The following is an 18,037-nucleotide window of genomic DNA, read 5'->3' on the forward strand; positions in this document are numbered from 1 at the left end:
AGAGTTCCCAGTCCTTTCTCTGCCCCTCATATGCTGTGTGACTCTGGGCACATCACTTTACCTCTCCTGGTCTCAGCTTCCTTAACACCAGGGTTCCTGTGTTCATCATTGTCATACATTTAATACCTATCAGGGGGTCTGATACATGGAACATGGAGTTGAAGGAATGCTCTCTCACCCTGTCCCCACATTGTTCCTACCCAGGAAACTTCTGCCCATTTGTCGAGAGCCATCTCATGCCTCACCTGTGGTAAGTCTCCCTTGACTCATCCAGCCACCTGGGGGTCTCTGTGCTTCCCTCCATCACAGGACTAAACTCTGTCTCCTGTCTCAGCCGCTCCTCACGGAGAACCCTCTGAGAGCAGAAATCAGATCTGAACCACCTCTGTGGCTCAAGACCCGGGGCAGAAAAGGCTGAACTAATTACTTAATTAGCACATAAAGAAAGCTGTTGATTTAAGAGGTTGATTTTAAGAGGACCGAGAAGGGTCTGCTCTGGCGGCAGTCCACACAACAGTCAGATGGGGAACCAAGTCCCCGGCTGCTTTGAGAGTCCCGTCAGTGAGACCAGTCACGGGGCTGCTGGGGAAGGTCGCCGGCTTCCAGACAGCTGCTTTCTCAGCTGATCCATGACACACATGAGTGTCTCATTTATTCATTTATTTTCCAATAGTGGCAATACTCCAAGGGTGGCATACTTTTTTGTTTCCTGGTTAAGATCTACAGAGAAATATATATATACATATATATATGCTATATATATATATGATATATATATCCATGGATATTAATATTAATTAATTAATATTAATTATATTATGGATATATGTATATTATACATATACATAATTATATTATGGATATATATATGGATATTAATTGTCATTAGTGCTGCTTTAAATACATCTTCATACCATGGATATATATATGGATATTAATTGTCCTTAGTGCTGCTTTAAATACATCTTCATACCTTTCGTGCCACGGTCCAGTGGCCCAGGGCAAACATTCCGTTATCTGCATGTGGCTTGTCTGTGGCCTGTATGTACTCCCAGGTGGCTTTCCTGGGCCTCCTGGGTCACCTCTGCATCTAACCCGATGCAGAAGACTCGACCTTTCCAGTTTCCTCTGAACCAAATAAATTTTTAGTCCTGAGGCTTGCTCACACACCTGTGGCCTGTTCCCGTCCAGAATGGCCCAGCTTAGCTCAGCTGGGACTGAACAAAGGGCAGCCCCTCAGTGAGCCCCACGGTGGGGAGCCAATCTGTCTCACCACCCCTCTACCTGCTTCCTCATTCTCATACAGTTCGGCCTGGGACACGTGTTTCTGGAAGACCCCTCTGGAGGCAGAGTGGAGACCCCTCCTCCAAATAACCTATGTGCACCCAAGTCCTTGTCTCAGGGCCTGCTTTTGGGGGAACCCAAGCTAAGACAGCCAGGAAGGAGGTTCATACAACAGTGCCGGGATGGGTGATGGGGCCTGAAGCAGAGGGGAGCTGTGAGGATGCCAAGAGCCCGCTGATCCCACTAAAAGGTAGAACAGAGCATGATCCAGCTAGATGTAGGGACGGAGGGGGGCACAGTGACATCCAGGTTTCTAATTTGATCAACCCCTTTACTGCCATAAGAAGTAGTAAAGTAGGGGGCACCTGGGTGTCTCAGTTCTTTGCATGTTTGACTCTTGGTTTTGGCTCAGGTTGTGGTCTCAGGGTTGTGATCTGGAGTGCCGCGTGGGGTTCTGAGCTCAGCCTAAAGGGTCTGCTTGTCTCCCTCCCTCCCCTTCTGCCCCTCCCCCCACGCTCGCTCACTCACTCAGCATCGTATGTGCATGTGCTTGCTCAAATACACAGATGAATAAAATCTTTTTTAAAGAAAGAAAGAAGGGCACCTGGGTGGCTCAGTTAGTTAAGCGTTTGCCTTTGGCTCAGGTCATGATCACAGGGTCCTGGAATTGAGCCCCACATTGGGCTCTCTGCTCAGCAGGGAGCCTGCTTCTTCCTCTCCCTCTGTCCCTCCTCTCCATGCCCCCTCTCTCACATAAATAAATAAAATCTTTTAGAAAAGGAAGGACGGAAGGAAGGAAGGAAGGAGTAAACTAAGGAAAGAATAAAATAAATTTGGCAAAAAAAAGTATGACCAGGTTTGAGTGGATTACAATTTCAAATTTTACATATATTATAGATAATCCTCATAACAACCTTGTGAGACATTCATAAGTATATTGATTTCTCACAATGTCCAAAAAAGGGATTTAAAGCGGCTTATAAAAAATCTTACAAAGATTTTGTAACAATACAGGATAGGTATATATAGGATTGTGTATCAATCAGTGGCGTGTTAAAGGTGGTTATGAAAACGATGATGTAGAAGAATATTTAATGACATGGGAAGCTCTTTATAACATTTTATTAAGTTAAGAAAAATAAGTCTACAGGAGAACAGAGGAGCCCTGCCTGGGGGAGGATATACATGGGCGTATGGAATGGGTTCCAAATGCAGACCATTCAGATATACACAAAAAAGTGATAACTGTATTTTTCTATCTAAACTTAATTTGTATTACAAACCCCCACTCTGTGAGATGCAAACTTGACCTCAGTCATTTCTGGGTCCCCACACACATAACCAACTCCACCTCCTTTTCCCTGTCCTCAAGTGCCGTCTGCCCACAATGGTGGAATGTCCCCTGAGACAACATCCCATGAGCCTGGCGGAGCCCAGCTGTCCATTCTCACAGGTGATGTTGTGGGGTCAAGACCTGTTCCTGTCCACCTGACCCTTCAGTCCAGGCAGCTTTCTTGGCCCCTGTGTTGGCAGAAAAATGCCCCCTCGCACCCACAAATTCACTTCCTAATCCCCAGAACCTGTGGATATTACCTTATATGGCAAAAGAGGAATATTGCCATAAATGGAAAAATATGCGATTAAGATAAAGATCTTTTTTTTTTTTTTTAATCCCATCCCGTAATTTCGAAAGGGATACTGAGGTCCAAAGAAATGTGTTCCCCTAAGGGCAGATCACCCCTAGAGGCTCCTGATTTTTCCCCTTCTCTTTTTCACATCAGAATAAAACATAATGGGGCATGCTCATGTAGCCAAGTGCCATCAGTGGGCAAACTGAATTCATTGGTGATTTCAGCATTTACTAAGAACCTATATACCACAAGTTCTGCTAAGTGCTGGGGCTCACAGACCCAGCCCTAACCGAGCTTAAGTTCTCATACAGAAAAGGAATCTTCCTCACCTTTGTTCAGTTGGTCTCTTTATCCAAAAACCCTACAGGTGCCCATCTGACCCATCAGAGGCCAATAAAACGTTCTCTGTCTTTTATTCTGTGTATATTTCAAGCATTCATTTGGGTGCCTTCACTGAGGCAGAGACAAACCTGAGGCAGAGACAAAAGAATAGCAACGACTGGAGCCCCGCCTCACTCCCCTCTTCTTTGGTTCCTGTATCGAGAGACCCATAAGGACAATGCACACCCATGCGCACGTGGATAGAGACGGAGAAGCACCCGAGACCAATTTCTTTCTTTCATTCTCACCTAGGACAGAGATTTACTGGTGTATTTAAATTTTTACTTAGTCACGATTTTTAATGATTTGCCTGTTTTAAATTATTATTACGTATTTGTTTACAATTTTGATTTTACTTATTTTGAAAATTGTGTTTAGTTATTTTTTTAAAAGATTTTACTTATTAATTTGGGAAAGAGAGACCGAGAGAGGGCAGAGAGCAAGGGGAGGAGAGGCAAAGGAGAGGGAGAAATAGGATCCCCACTGAGCAGAGTTCCCCACCAACCCTGCCCCAACAAGGGACTCAATCCCAGGACCCCTGAGCAGAAGGCAGATGCTTAAGAGACTGAGCCACCCAGGCACCCCTCATCCTTGTCCTATACGTAGTTACAAAAATTGTTTCTTGTGATGAGAACTTCTAAGATCTACTCTCTTAGTAACTTTCAAATATACAATACAGTATTACTAACTGTAGTCACCATGCTGTACGTTATTATCTCCAGGACTTTATAAATGGAATTTTGTATCTTTTGAGGACCTCCACCCTTTCACCCACCTCCTACCCCCTCTGCTCACAACCACCGATCTGTTCCCTGTATCTGTGAGTTCAGTTTGGGGGAAAGGGTTTCGATTTCACATATAAACGAGATCATGCAGTATTTGTCTTTCTAGTCTTACTTAGCATAATGCCCTCAAAGTCCCTCCATGTTGTCACAGATGGCAAGATTTCCTTTTTTTTTATGGCCAAAAAATATGCCAGTTTTTCTAGGTCCACCACATCTTTATCTATCCATCCATCCATCAGGGCGCTCATGTTGCTTCCGTATTTTTGCTATTGTAAAATAAAGCTGCAATGAGCATAGGAATGTATATATCTTTCAAAGTTTGTGGTTTCCTTTGCATCTGTTAAATACCCAGAAGTGGAATTGTTGGGTCATAGGATAGCTCTATTTTTAATTTTTTGAGGAGCCTGCATGCTATTTTCCAGAGTGGCTGTCCCAGTTTGCATTCCCACCACCGGGGCACAAGGAAACCCATTTCTCCACATCCTCACCAACACTTGTTATTTCTTGTCTTTTTGATGACGGGTGTGAGGTGATATTTCATTAATCCTAGGCTTGGATTTTCATGTCTTTGATGGTGAGTGATATAGAACATCATCTCATGTGTCTGTTGGCCATCTGTAGGTCTTCTCTGGAAACTTTTTGTCCAGATCCTCCACTCATTATTTAATCAGATTGTTTTTTGTTTTCTCTCGTTTTGTCACTGAGTTGTGGGAGTTACATATTTCGTTGTTGTAGGTGTAATGTATTTTGGATATTACCCGCTTCTCCTATATATGACTTTCAAATGTTTTCTCCCATTCAGTAGGTGTCCTCTTCACATTGTTGGTGGTTTCTGTCGCTGTGCAGAAGGCTTTTACTTGGATATAGTCGCACTTGTTTATTTTTCCTTCTGTTTAGGATGAGACTCTTGAGGGAAGGAGCTTATCCTGGATTATCCAGATGGATTTTAACTACAGTCACATGTAGCCTTGTAAGTGAGAGGTAGAGGGAGATTAGACAGTCATGAAAACAGGACAGAGGGGTAGCCACAAGCTAACAAATGCCAACAGCCACCAAGGGCTGGAGGGGGCAAGAAGATTCTCCCCTCAGGACCTCTAGAGGGAGTGTGGCCCTGCCAGCACTTTGGTTTCAGTCCAGTAAAATGACTTTGGGCCTCTGGCTTCCAGAACTGTGACAGAATAAATGTCTGGTGTTCCAAGCCAGCAAGTGTGTGGTAATGTATGAGCCAAAGGGAACCCCAGGAGTTCTCCATCATTCCCCACAACATCCCAAGGCCTTGAGACTTCCCTCTCCCTCTCCTAGCCTCTCCTGGGCTGGGGAACATTCTGCAGGGTTCTCGTGGCCGGTATGCTTGGACTTGCCAGTCACCTCTGCTCTGCTCTGCTATCCAGCACCTCAGCAGGAAACAGGGACTCAGGCCAGGTGCCCTGGCCTCCTCAGGATGTGCTGACGGGGAGGGCACAGGTCCTTCCTGCTCATGGAGCCCTACAGCACCTTTCTGCCATGCTGGGGCAGGTCCCCACACCCCCACTTCCAGGGACAAAGCAGAGGTGGGAGACAGATGGGACAGACCAGGTGAGAGACAGACAGAGCCCCTTTCCAGCACCCATACTCCCTCACCTTCCTTCCAACGCTGCCCCCCAGCTCTGCTAGAGTATTCCTGTCTGGTCTGGACTCTTCCTCAATTCTTCCAAATGTTTTGCTTATCCTCAAACCTCAAAAGCCAAATATTTGCTTCTTTATTATTTGTTTTCCACTGTGGCATGAAGGTTCAGTCCCATGGGCGCCTGGGTGAGGGAAAGGGCAAGGGATTAAAGGAACTATGGGAAAAGGAAAATAAAAGTTTAGTAGCCCAATGTTACACATATATTACATATATTACATATATGCCACATATATGTAACATACATGGGTCTATATATACTTTGTCTATATATGTACATACATATCATCAAATGGAAATTCTACCAGAAACGAGACTAACAGTAGTTATCCTTGAGTCACATGTTTTCCCCATGCTGTCCATCTACATGTCCATTTTTCCCAATCCCTAACATGAACATGTATTATTTTTGTAATCAAGGAAAAATTGTTCCTGTAAAGAAATTATTGAAGTGGCCTAATACTCGAAAACAATTCTCAAGCAAGTAGGAAGGGAGGAAGCACAGAAACAAGGCTGCGATGACCTAAAGGTCCATGCATTTGCTCTGGCTGGACACGTGCTTTGTGACCGGCTTCCCAGCAGCCATAGTTCATGGGAGTGAAACAGACCAACTGCTCAGAAGGGCTGTTATTCTTAGGCTGAAAAGCAGACAGGAATTTCTGCCAAGGCTCTGTTAGATGCGTATTCTTAATCTGCTTTTTTACAGAGAGCAGAAAAATGAAACTGGATGGTAAAATGTCTTGCCCAGTGATGGAGCTAAGAAGAGACAGGGCTGGGCCTTGAACCCACAGAACAGTCATGTGGAGTGGGTCATGAGCAAAGGGGGTCAAAAGTCATAAACTTCTTATTATAAGATAAACGAGTACTGGGGATGTAGTGTACAGCATGGTGACTACAGTTGGTAATACTGTGTTGTATATTTGAAAGTTGCTAAGGGGGTAGATCTTAAAAGTTCTTATCACAGAGTGAGTGCCCGGGTGGGTCAGGTGGTTAAGCATCTGCCTTTGGCTTAGGGTCCTGGGATCAAGTCCAGCATTGGACTCCCTACTCAGCAGGGAGCCTGCTCCTCCCTCTCTTCCCCACTCTGGCTCTCTCTCACTATCTCTGTCTCTCAAATAAATAAATAAAATATTTTTTTAAAAAAGCAGTTCTCATCATAAAAAAAACTTTTTGTAACTATGTGTGGCAATGGATGTTAATTAAATTTATTGTGATAATCATCTGGCATAATGTATCAAATTATGAGATTATACACCTAAAACTACAATATCATATGCCAAGTATATCTCTACAAAAATAAGTATTAGAAAAATCAGATCAGATCAAATCATGTCATTTCTATATTCAAAACCTCCCATGACTCCTTAACTCATTCAAGGCAAAAATCAAAATCCTTCTGAGAGCCTGTAAGGACGGGCGAACCAGCCCAGTGACCACCCTGGCCTCTTGCTCTAATGTTCTCCCGTTCCTCTCTCCACCCTGACAAACCAGGTCAGCTCCACCTTAAGGCCTTTGCCCTGGCTGTTCCCCTGGTCAAGCACCCCCCGCCGCCACCACAGGTATGACTGTCCAAGTTCCTCACCTCCTTCAAGCTTTGGCTCCAAGTTCCTTTTCAAAGGAGTCATACACCAACCACCCTGTTTAAGATTGTAATCCACTCCCTTCCCCCCACACTCCCTCGGCACTGCTCTATTTTTATTCACAGCATTTATCACCTTCTAACACTCATGTTTGCTCTTCATCATCTGCTCCCCTGCCAGAAGGCAAGTTCTCCCAGGACAGGATTTGTGCCGTTTGTTCACCAATATTACGCAAGTGCCGCCGATGGACCTGACACAGGGTAGAAGCTCACCAGGTGTTTGTTAGGTGGTTGAATGATGCTCACAGAAGGCTCCCCCACTGGCCTGGAGCATAGTAAGTGCTTGGAGAACGTGGCTGTTGGGGGCCAGGGGCCTCTTCCCTTCGCAAGCATTGTATTGGGTCAGGTCCTGTGTTAGGCACTGGGGATGGGAAAATCCTGTCCTCGAGGATTTCCCACTTTCTCATGAGTTTTCTCACTAAATGCTCATGATACCCACAGGTAGGTACAAACAGTCCCATCTTACAAGTGAGTAAACTAAACTCACTGAGTCAGGTAAACTGCCCAAGGTCAAGTTAAAGAGTGACCCCTTCTGACTTGAGGAGATCTTGGGATGGTTGCAGTAGAGCTGGCTGCTGACGGGTTAGCGAGAGAGTCACAAAAAGAGAAGGCTGGATGGCACATCCCAGGTGTCAAGGACAGCAGGCCTCAAGGCACAGATATGATTGCATGTGGGCTGTGTTCAAGGCAGCCAGAATCAGGTAAGGGCAGGTCTATCTGGCTTGCTACGGTGGCTCCCGCTCAGTGGGCAGGGGTCGGGGCCCAGCCTGGAGACAGGGTGTGCCCACCAGTCTCACTACCAAGACCGAATGAAGCTTGCAGTCACAGAAACAGCCTCACCCCTGGCCTCCACCTTCACTGGCAGGAATGGTCCCTTGACCTTGGCCTACTTGGGTCTGCTCCAGCCTGTACCTTCCTTGGGTTTAGAGCTCTGGGTCCTCAGCAGCCGCCCCGGTCAACAGCCTACAGGAACAACTCCCAGGCCCCTTCACTCAGTCTGCCGTGAGCCGGAAGGACACTAAAAAGCAAACCAGACCCCTCCCCGTACTCCTTAGCAGTGTGTTTTCAATGGGGGCAACTGGGCCCATGCATGAGGCTAAGGACTGACCCTTACATACGAGATCTTTTCTTGTAATCCTTGTGCCATGATTGTCTTAATTTATGAGGATTGAGAGTTATTGAACACTGACTATGTACTTTTGCATTCCCTACTTAATTGCATTCTCTTTTTTAAAGATTTTATTTATTAGTTTGAGAGAGAGAGAGTGAGAATGCACAGGTTGGTTGAGGGGGTCAGGGAGAGGGAGAAGCAGACTCCCTGCTGAACAGAACCAGCAAGATTCTGGGATCCTGACCTGAGCTGAAGGCAGACACTTAACCGACTGAGCCACCCAGGCGCCCCTAATTTCATCCTTATAACAACCTTGCAAAGTAAAGATGACCTCTCCATTTTACTGAGGACCTGTGGTTTACGCAAGGCCACCGCGGGTCAGTGACAGATTCAGGCATTCATCCCTTCCCTCTCCCTTCCTTTACTTACACACGGAGGCTTTCTGAGCATACTCCCTTGCTCAACCCCATGCGGGCCTGAGAGGGCACAGGCGGGATTGAACGCACATTCCATCTCACGTAACATTCATTGGGAGCCTGCAGGGCCGGGTGTTTGATCCATATCTTAACACTTAATTCTTGGAGCAGTGCACCAGGAGGGAATCTGCTCTCCCATTTTACAGGCAGGAAAATGGAGGCTCAGAAAGAAGTGGCTGACCTAAGACTACCCCACGGGTAGGGGGCCGAGCCCGGGACCCAACAGACCCCACGTGCTCAATGCCCACCTCAGGTTTCACATTCCAGTCTCACACTTGCTCTTGTGTTCCTCGTGCCACTCTGGCTGGGTCAACGCAAGCAGGCCTGATATCTAATGGCCCAGCTCCCAGCAGGCTCTGTGGGAGGAAGGCGGCAGAGGGAAGCAGCCTTCTTGGGGGGCCCATGAGTGCAGCCCTTATTTGGGGGACCTCTCCCTGTCCAGGGCACTGGCAGTCAGGGACAGGAAGGGGGCCAGGCCTCTTTGCTTTGCCCAGGACAGGGGTGGGGTATCTGCAGGCCTGGTCAATCCACCAGGGGTCACAGCCGCTCCCTCCTTCCCCCGGGATGTCATGGGTCCAGCAGGCTCGCCCTGGCTGTGCTAGTACCCTTCATCGTCCCGGAGCACCTGCCTGGCAGAGGGGTGGGGTGGGAATTCAAGCTTAGCAGGCCCAGGCTGGGTTGAGTCAGGAGCCACGAAGAGGTTTAGGGAGAAACTAAAACCACTCCTCCACTGGGCTAGGAAGATCAAGGGGACCACTAGGGTGGGAAGGAGGTCTAGAGAGGGGAACTCAGAAAAACCAAGACAAGGAGAGAGGGGCAGAGAAGGAAACCCAGATGCAAAGAACAAGTAGAGAGAAAAAAAAGAGCACAGAAACCAAGAGATAGACACAGAGAGAAGGAGAGGAAGAGTCTGAGAGAAGGGAAGAGGGACTTTTCCCACCTCCAAGACAGGGAGAGGCCTCGGGCAGCTCCTCAGCTGGGGTTCGGCCACAGCCTGCTGGACTCCAGGAAAGAGGCAGGGACCGCACCCATCTGGAAGCAGTCAGGGTCCCTCAAGGAGGAGGGTGTGGGGAGGACGCCAGACATAAGCCACGTCTGAAAACAGCAGGATTTTGCAAAGGCCTGAACTGGCTCTGGGCAGGGAAGTTAGGCAGACTGGGTCCTCTGGTCTGATATTTCGCAGTGGGCAGAAGGGACAGAGCCCCCAGGCAGTCCCAGACTCCACAGGAGGACTGGCGGGGTGGGGGTGGGGGGGGGCAAAGTTGTCTGAGAAGGAAGCCCGGCTCCCTCAATACCACTCCTTTGCAGATGGAAAACAGAGACCCAAGGAGGGAAAATAGCCCAAGCTCACCCGGTTTCCAGGTTTTCTAGAACTGCAGCCCCTCTCAGTCGCTCATTTACTGATTAACTCAGTTATGCCACAAGCACTGGCTGAGCCACTGCCATGTGCTAAGTACTCTGCTAGGGACTAGGGGGACGCTAATGAGTAGTAGATGGCCTCCCCTCCCCGGAGGGAGACAAGCGTGACAACGTAGTGCGCTAAATGCTGTGAAGGGGAGCTCTGCGGTGTGGAACCAGTCTGGGGGCTCAAGGGGGGCTCCCCAAGGAGGAATAACAGGGGTAGATTGAGAGGTTGAGTGGGAGCCACGCAGGAAGGTGGGGGAAGGCGGGGGAAGGGGGCGTGCCCGGCAGAGGCAACAGAATGAACAACGTGCTTTGCATCGGGGTCACAAATTTGGCTCACTGCGTCTCCCCATGCATGGGGAAGCTCGGTTATTTTGTTTGTTACTAATCTGACTTTCCTCCCAAACCACACCCGCCTGGGTTAGCCGGAAAATATGACATAATGTCATCTAATGTGCTTTAAAGCTGGGTCTGATCGGCTGGAAATGATCTCTTTAGGTAATGTTCAGTCAGTCTTATAAGAAAATATTCCAAGGGGGCTCTTGAGTGGCTCAGAGGGTTAAAGCCTCTGCCTTCGGCTCAGGTCATGATTCCAGGGTCCTGGGATCGAGCCCCGCATCGGGCTCTCTCCTTGGCGGGGAGCCTGCTTCCTCCTCTCTCTCTGCCTGCCTCTCTGCCTACTTGTGCTCTCTCTGTCGAATAAATAAATAAAATCTTTAAAAAAAAAGAAAAAGAAAATATTCCATCCTTCAGGTCGCTTCCATCTCCACCTGCCTCCCCACGGGTGTGTGTGTGTGTGTGTGTGTGTGTGTGGAGTGTGTGGAGGGGGCCTCAATGTGAGCAACTAGGCAGATGCCGGGTTGCCCTGAGAGCAGATGGGATCCATAGGGTCTCCCTCTCCAGGGTGATGAGGGGGTCCTCACAGCAGGTCTCCCGCCCAGGCCCACGGTGGCCCTATCTGGTCTGGCTTTACCTTGGCTGCTGGTGCTTACACCACCACAGTCTCTTGCTTGTTCCCCATCTGACCCCCTGCTCAGTGGCCTCCCCTCAGCCTCTGCCGCCCAGATCCTTTACCCTCAGGGGCCTATTTGCTCACTTGTTCTCAATTCAGCCTCCAGATTACTTGGAATGCAGGACAGCCCAGGAAACCAAGCGCTCAGGGCTCCCTCTCTCCGACCACACTTTCAGGCTGCATGCCCCCATTGCGGCATGATAAGGCAGAGAATGAATGCACCATCCCTATCAGGAACAATCCCGTAATACACGTCTTTGAACCTTTCTCTTTGTGCACATATGCAAATGTTTCTTTGAGGTGAATACCAAGGGGAATCACTGGGTCAAATACACCAAGGTGTGAGTATTCTAAATTCTGAGCTGAGTCTGTGGGTTGGCCTCCAAAAAGTCTACACCAACTTACATTGCCGCTCATCAACATTATCATCGATACTTATCAAAATTTGTCAAATTTTTGAAATTTTTCAAAATTTCTTACTTGGCAAATGAATTTCCCAAGCTATATTCCCCTTTACCTTCCATTTCCATGAGGAGGAGCAAGGCAGGCATCTTTGCAGGCATAAATCCATTTTATTTCTCTTATGACTTTTCTGTTCCAGCACTTTGCCTATCTTTTCTTATCAGGTTGCCTATCTTTTCTCGCTGATTTTTAGAAGTCCTATTTTTCAGACATTGATCTCTTTCTCTGTATGTGGCAAATATTTATTGATTTGGCATTCGAGTTCGACATCATGCTGTTTCCTTTTATAAAGAAATTCCTATCTGATGAGCGGTCAAATGTAGCAAACTTATCCTTTAGAGCTACTGTCTTTTATTTTATATTTTATGTTTTCTAAGTTAAAGTTAAAAGTTGCTCAGGTCTCCTGAATGGTCTCCCACACAGGGACTTTGTGAATGACCCACAAAGGATTTGGTCCAACTTTCTCCACCAGCAAGCGAGCTCCCTGTGCCCAAGCAGCCAGTGCCACCATCACTCCTGCCTGCCACCCGGCACTACCCGGCCCCCTGCTGATCCAACAGCCAAAGCAGGGCCCTCTGCCAGGCCCCATGTTCCTCCGAGGGGCCATCCCACCATCTCCACTCCAAGGTCAGAGAAGGGTGCACAGCACCAAGGTTCTTTGCCTGGCAGGTCTGCCTGCTTGGCCCAAGGCCATGAGCAGTCCTTGTGGGGCAGGGTTCAACATCCATCTTCTTGTGGCTAAGACTTTGGTCTCTTTTTCTCCTCTGGGATCTGGCAGCTTTTCCTTTTCAGCTCTCAAAACACTCTAATTACACTCTAGTTACACTCCCTGTCCCTTACCACACTGTCGGCCCCACCCAGGGGTGGCTGCGTTCCCCAGAGTCAGGCAGAAGATACATGATCTGGCAACTGCCTCCCTCTTCCCTAGTAGCCCCTCGCACCCTGACAGCCTGAGCCCATGCTGGGCAGCTTTTCAGGGTCCTCTTTCCCCTTTTCAAGGTCCACTGCCCCTTCCCCCTGAGGACCCCTCGTTCTTGTAGGACATCTGGGGGCCTCCCCTGCAGCAACATTCTAAAAAAGGCCACACTCAGGAATTCCAAGGTCATTTTCTGCCTAGAGCTTCTCTCATTAAAGGTAATATAACTTTGTTCCTTATAGGACAGTTCTCCTGAGCCCCCTGCCCATCTGAATTCTTGGGTGACCACTAAGGTACATATAGACATTCAGAGTAGCACCATCAGCCTCTGTGTCTGAAATGTCACCATGTGTATGTCACAACGTCATTCCTTTGTGTAAAATGTCTTTTCAGGGAGCTTTCTTTAAATGCAAACATATTCCCCCTCCTTATGCTTTAGGATGAATTAGATTACCATTGGGTCCCCATGTGACAAGAAAGACTATGACAACCAGACAGCCAGGTTTTCCAGGGACATCCTAATATAAATATTAAAATACCATATTGATATCTGTATAACCAAAGTTTGTACTCCCTTTATGTCAGTCTACTTTTTTCAGTGAAATTATTAAGTGTGTGACTACCTACAGCTTGATTTTTGTCGGTTATTCACACTTAACCCTGTCCCCGGCCCCGAGCTAGAGCTAGGGATACAAACACAGAGACACTGTACGTTGATTCACCGAGATGAAGCTTATGGCCACAAGGGAGGGAGGTGGGCAACAGCTATATCCTACAGAAAATAAATGCTGGAACAGAGGTTTGACCCAAGCCCTTTAGAGCCTGCAATGTGGGTAACTAACGGCCTGAGGCAGAGGGAAAGTTCTCAAAGGACCTCCGGCTGTAGCCATATGGAATAGGTGGTCAAGGGCATTCACACAGACCAACAGCTGTGCAAAAGCCCTGAGGCCAGAGACAGCATCGTGCTTCTGGGGAACGGGAGCAAGACAGAGGCCAGGTCAGGAAGGGCCTGGCATTTACCAGGCAATAAAGGATCTTGTGGGTTTTATCTTGATGGCAATCAAGAGCCCGCAGAGGATTTTATTTCTTTATTTCGAATTTTTATTGACACACAGAGATATTCACATATCGTACGTATACGTGTCAATGAATTTTTACAGGAAGTACCCCCAGGAAACAGGCATCCCAAGCCAAATATAGAACATTTTCACTACCCAGAGGTACTCCCCAAGCCCCTTCCAGTCATTATGTACAGCACCCCCTCCACTCGTCTTGTCTTCCAGCACCGTAGCTTCATCTCACCAGTTTTGAACTTGAGGAAAGCAGAATTGTACAATATGAACTTTGTGGTGTCTGTGACAGTCATTGAAACGCGCTGAGCAGTAGCATGAGCGAACGCTGCCCTCTGCGCGCTCACCGCCCTGCCGATGGGCGCGTGCGCAGTCTCAGGTCTGGGCGCTTCCGCGCAGTGCTGTAGGCGTTCCTGTGCGTATCTTTTAGAGCTTATATGTACACCTCTGGGAGAATATTTCAAAGAGTGGAATTTCCGGCTCAGCTTTAATATGGGGTGCCAAATAGTTTTCCAAAGTGTTTTTAGGTGAAAAGTTTTAAGCAAAGAGAAGGCAGGGTGAAGCAGCAGGCCTCTGAAAAGGCAGAGTGTGAGGGGTGCAGGGACCGGCATGGCAGCTGCATTGAGGCTGACGGATGGTGGGTGTGAAGCTGGGGGAGGTTGCCACCTCGGCTGGAGTGGGGGGTCAGGGAGTGGTCAGAGCAGGGAGGACAGAGAACGTGTGATGTCGAGAAGGACTGTGACATGAGGGAGCCTTGGTGACAGAGGAGTCTACAGGCTACTGAGAAGCCACAGCCTAGGAAAGAGGGAAGACCCAGCTAGGGTAGGGGGACTAAGGCAAGTGTCTGAGGAAGGAGGGCAGGTCTAGGTCCCTAGAGACCCTAGGAGGGCCACCGCTTGTGACCAAACGAGAGGTGTCCACTGAATTTGATCAGAGTGTGCGAGAGACTGGTGGAGGGCACAGTCAGCGGGGCTGGTGTGCACGCCCTTCTGTGCACTAGGCGGCCACACAATGAAGCAGGAGAAATAGGCAACAGGCTTAAGGGCTCAGCACTGCAGCTGAAAACTTGACGTCTGTCCTACTGAAATCATCTTCCCTGGAGGCTGGGTGCCCCCTCCTGCAAGGAGCAGGTGCAGTCTGCTCCTCCCTCTGTCTCCCCTCTCCCCAGCACCCTCCCGAGCTTCAGTAGGAGCTGTCCTCAGGGCCCACACTGAGGAGGAGAAGGTGATGATGCCAAGGGGTTAAGCCTGAAGGGCCAGGTAAATCCCTAATCAGCTCCATTGTTTATCTAAAGCTTAAAGGTTACCAGAGACTGTAGAAATGGAAATTGCTTCTTGAGATAAGAATGAGAACAAAGAATTCCCCATGCATTGTTCCTGACACAAAGCAACCTGGGTCCCTGTCCAGGTCCTCTCCTTCCTTCCCCGGGTGCAGCACTCATGCCAACCCCAAGGGACCTCCCTCCCAGCACTAATGATGACAGCCCCAGATGAGCCCTGAGCCTGAGCCGTGCTAAGTGCTTCCCTCACAGCCTCTCTTTCAATTTCAAAAGAATCTACTGAAGAGAGTGGAGCATATCATTATCCCCAGTTTACAGGCAAGAAAACTGAGACCCAGGGAAGTGAAATCACCTGCCCAAGAATACTGGCCAGGAGGCAGCAGACACTGACTCCAAAGCCTCTGGGTGTCCTAACCCCCACCCAGTCGGTATCTCCCCAGGCTCTTTAAATCTTGGAGTCATGTTGACGGCTGCCCCCCCCCACCTCTGCAAAGGCCTAGACCTACCCCTTTCCCCTCCACTTCTTGAAGTAGGAGTTCTGTTCATGTTAGGCAACAAAAGGGCCACTTGCGATAGGGTAGAGTTTTTTACTGGCTGCATGACCTTGGGCAAGTCATTTGGCCTCTTGGAAAACCTGTTTTCTCTATAAAGTGGGGATAATAATCTAACCTGCCAGGGTGGTGGTGAGGAGAAACTTGAGTTGTACAAGGACCGAGTGCAGATGTCTCAGAGTCAACAGCCCATCGGGTTCTGGTCACTCTTTCCTCTGGTTTCCATGTTTGGACCTCCCTCCTCCCTTTCCCATCAGAGGCCTGATCCTTTGCATGGATGGCTCCAGGGAGGTTCTTTGCTGTGAGATCTGAACAAGGGCTCATGTTTGCTTTGGATGACCCAGAATATCTCCATGGACCCTGATATTAACACCCTCCAAAACCTTTCCGCCTGAGGGGTCCCTTGCCCAAGACACTGACAGACCTTCCAAAAAAAAAGAAAAAAAAAAGTGGGCTGGAGTGTTGGCTCAGAGCCACTGGACCAGCCTACCCACAAGGCTAACTGCTGGGGTCCTCATTTGAAATGCACACCTTGACGCAAAGGCTGATGGGCCAGTAACACTTGATGGGTCTTCATTCAGTGTCCTCTGACTTCTTTAATTCAGTGAATCTGCCCATAGGGGGTTCTGTGTAAGCACCCCCACTCCAAAAAAGGAGTGATGCTTTCAGGTGAGAGGGGCTTTGATGCTCCTTACAATACAGTAACTGGGGGGCACTCACCTTGGAGAGCTGTGACACAAGGCTCAGATTGGAGAGAGGGACAGGCTGCCTCAGCCATGCTCCTGGGTATGGGGGTGTGACCTCCATGCTTCACTTCTCCTGCTGCTGGACTTGACTCTGGTCAGCTGAAGGGTGTCTCCGATGATTCAGGGCCCTGGTGTGCTAGAGTTCTGGAGGTGGGTAGGGTGCAGAGTGCTAGGGCAATGGCAAAGGCCACCCATCCTGGGTCCCCTACATTCCATGATGACGACACCTCTACTGTCCCCTCATTCCCACTGCTGGCCCTGGTCACCAGCATCCATCCCCACTGGCATCTGCTGAAGGGCACACATTCCCATCTGTGCAGACCCATCTTAGATCTGGGCAAAAGAGGCCCCTACCTGGGCTTACGCTCTATCTAGAGTATCGTGTGCAACACAAAGACTGAAAATGCAGGTCTAGAGATGCAGATATGTGGATTTAGTCTTTTGAGAAATTATTTTGGAAGCCCGTTAACTGACTGAGCAAACAAGAAGACCGGAGATGGAAGTCGGAGGCAGCTTGTCCCCATCGTTGCTGGGCTGAGAATCCATCCCTGTATAACACCAAGGCTCCCTGCGTCAGACACACTGAGGTGTTAGGAGGTAAGAGGGCATGGGAGAGATGGACCCCTCACCCCTCACACCCAGGGGGGCTCTCAGCTGCCCCCAGCAGGCCTGGACAGCCTTGGATCCACAGGGCTGGCACCATTAGCCTCACAGCGCGTCGGAGCACCCCTCCAATGGGTTTGGCACAGTAATTAAATCAGGGCCAGGAGGAGGGGTGGGAATTGAGTGCAGGGAAGTGAGGCAGCAACTGCAAGGTCCGGAAGGAAAACAGAAGCCCAGAGGTACTCATCTGGGATCTCCCCAGTCAGAGCTCTGGGGACAGCACAGGGAAGGCCACAGCTGGGGGCTCCTCCCAGACTCCCCCCACCATGGCACTATGGATCCTGGCAGCCTCTGGACAGCTGAGGGGGATGATGCAGGGTAGAGGCAGGATCCCTTCAAAGGCACAGAGTTAAGCTGGAGTAGAAACCGGGTCTTTTGGTAAGAGGACTCTTCCTCCCTCCCCTGCAGGAGCCATGGAAGGTTCAGGCTCCTGACTTGCTCCCACGTGGCTGGGGCTTTGTTTCTTCACCACAGTATAATGATGTTAATGAGACCAAGGTCCCAAGCCTTGTCCCTAGCCTGGGCTCTCCTCCCCTGATTACAGCTCCTATCCCCAAAAGACAGACACAATCTTAACAATAATTGGTCAAATTCAGTAGATAGATTTTCTGATGGTTGGACTGCTTCCATCTCATCTGACTCCCCCAACAGAACTCTCCAGACCCCCACAAGGAAGCAGCCAGCCCAGAGCACGTCTCAGTTTGATCTTTTAGTGGTCTGTGAGCAATTCGGGCTCAGGATTCAATCCCGCCCCTCACTGGGTCCGCAGCACCCAGAACAGAGCTTCTCACAGAGGCCTCAAGGGTACCTGATGAATGAATGAATGAATGAACTAACGAACCATGTCTGTTTTGCCTGGAATAATATCTCATACCAATAGCAGGACACATGTGACATGGCACAGTGCCAGGAGAGATGTGTCTGGTGGGTGGACGGACGGTGTGCTGTGTGTCTTCCCTTTGTT

This window comes from Enhydra lutris, unplaced genomic scaffold (assembly GCF_002288905.1).
Source record: "Enhydra lutris kenyoni isolate GAN:26980312 unplaced genomic scaffold, ASM228890v2 scaffoldscaffold68, whole genome shotgun sequence".
Lineage (NCBI taxonomy): Eukaryota > Metazoa > Chordata > Mammalia > Carnivora > Mustelidae > Enhydra > Enhydra lutris.